This window comes from Tiliqua scincoides, chromosome 7 (genome assembly GCF_035046505.1).
Source record: "Tiliqua scincoides isolate rTilSci1 chromosome 7, rTilSci1.hap2, whole genome shotgun sequence".
Lineage (NCBI taxonomy): Eukaryota > Metazoa > Chordata > Lepidosauria > Squamata > Scincidae > Tiliqua > Tiliqua scincoides.
Window position 1 is genome coordinate 53,134,898 of NC_089827.1, and position 2,218 is coordinate 53,137,115.

Genomic DNA, 2,218 nt, shown 5'->3' on the forward strand with positions numbered 1-2,218 from the left:
AAGTATATGACATAACCAAAATCTAATAGCAGGGAACTAAGAGGTAAAGCAAAGCTCAGCTTACCGCTCCATGAATTAATTAATAATATATCATATAAATGACAAAGAATAAATTATTAAAACCACTCCGTGAATTCATTACCCTGAGAGGTGCTCAGTGTATCACAGCATGCATTCAGGTAATGGGGACCGTCATGTTCACACGAAGGGGGTTTATGCTCCTGTGTGTGGGTCATGCCCAGGGTTGGCCCAGGACCTCCTGACACCTGAGGCAGCATGCCAAATGTTGCGCTCACTTATCTGACGATGCATCGGCCTCTGCTCTTCCCACTTCCTGGCTTGATCAAGGTAGAGGGGAATGAGGCAGAAGAGGAGGTCTAAAGGAGACACTCTAGCCCACCACTCACCTCTTCTGCTTCACGCCCCTCTTCCTTTGCCGCTCAGGGAGTGGAAGGAGGTGAAGCAGTGGAGGCAAGTGGGTGGAGGGAGGTGGGCAGCCCTCACCAATCTGCTGCCTGAGATGACAGACAGCCTCTTTTGTCCTTGAATAGGCCATGATTTCCTGAATCTGCTGTGTGGGGCAGGCAGGGAACCAGCAATAAGGTCTATGTATGAGTGCCATGAATAAGTGCATCCATGATCCATAGTATCCCTCGTTGCTACATTGTTTTCCATGATCTAGTTTGGTTTTAGCAGAGCAGAAAATTTGTTCTTAAGAGGTCTCAAATTCACCTTCAGGAGCCCCCTACTACATTTTTTGTGACATGTAGGCACTGAACAGACCCAGGTCTCTTATGCAGCTTACATTTGCTGGTGGAACCGTCTGAATGCAAACAGCATATTTAAGGGGTTTCTGGAGACAGGTAATAAACATATCACCCGGCAAGCTCACCTTTTTACTGATTCCCCCCATCTCTTAGAAAGGAGAAGTGGGACAAAAAAATTCTTAAATGCTCTTAAACGGGTCTCCAGACTACACTACGGTTTGATTTCTGACCAATTAGAGGCATGAGCAAGGGAGGCCCTGCTTCGTGTGTGCCAAATTGCAATGAAGATTTAGGCTTCTTCCTACCTAGAGAAAAATTAAGCAGCTGCATCCAAGACTTGTGCTTGTAATAAATGAGAGAACATGAGGGGTAACATTCCCTCTGCATCAATTCTTTCCATAACAGCATACATTTGAATGAGTTGAACAAAAGAATCTTACTTGTACATGGAGGACAAATGGACCCAAAAGCTTCGATACACCTTCTGTTTTATGGGAGAGGCTTGCCAAGTGCTATACTGTGTGTATGAAATATGGTTGGCAACCTTCAGTCTCGAAAGTCTATGGTATAAGCCTACAGCACCCAGTATTCCCAGGCGGTCTCCCATCCAAGTACTAACCAGGCCTGACCCTGCTTAGCTTCTGAGATCAGACAAGATCAGGCATGTGCAGGGTAACAGTTGCTGGGAGTTATGTATGAAATATATGCAGATGTATGCAGACATATACATAGGACCAAGTCAAAACAGCTCTTCAAACATTGCAGTTGCATTTTCATCTGTGATGTTGTCGGAGGTGGGGGATGAAGAGAATCGAATGTTCCCTGGAAGACGGTTTGAAAAGCAATGGTAGATTGTATCTGACAGTCTTCCAAGCTTGCGATTTAATATTATTTAACACAAGGTAACATTAGACAACTGATGTGGGTGTGTGTTTTAGGGCACAATCCAAACGCGCCTTTGGGCCAGCACAAGTACCGCCCACGAGTCCGGGACTCTAACAAACATACCATAAGGCACGTTTGCACCGACTTGTGAGTTGGGAAGGACAGTGCAAGAATGTGTGCCAGCCTCACCACGCTGATGCAGGTCCCAGGCCTGGTAAGTTTGCGTCAGCCTTTCCATACCAGGGTCTGGGGAGGGTGGGGAGGAGGTGAGGAGGAGACGTTTGGGGGCAGGGGGAGGGCAGGCAGCGGGTGGTCCTGTGGGCAGGTGGCGGACCAGCAGGGGGGGGGGATCAGGGTCCAGCACTTATGTCAGATCCTAGCCCCGTTTCCAGGCAGCTTCAGGTTGCTCAAATTTGCGGCACCTCTTCAGGTGGCACAGATCTGAATAGACCCATTGGGGCCACTGCGGCTCTACCCAAGGTAAGGGGAATTATTTCACCTTGTCTCGGGCCGAGCCACAGCCAGCCTGAAACTTGCACTGTATACAGTGCAGGCCCACCAGCCTC

The 2,218-nt window shown here is 48.2% G+C and overlaps 1 pseudogene; it reads right to left on the minus strand.

Annotated features, from left to right (window-relative positions):
* Positions 1–1,337: 1,337 nt before the first annotated feature.
* Positions 1,338–1,454, minus strand: LOC136658123 (5S ribosomal RNA; annotated as a pseudogene).
* Positions 1,455–2,218: the final 764 nt, after the last annotated feature.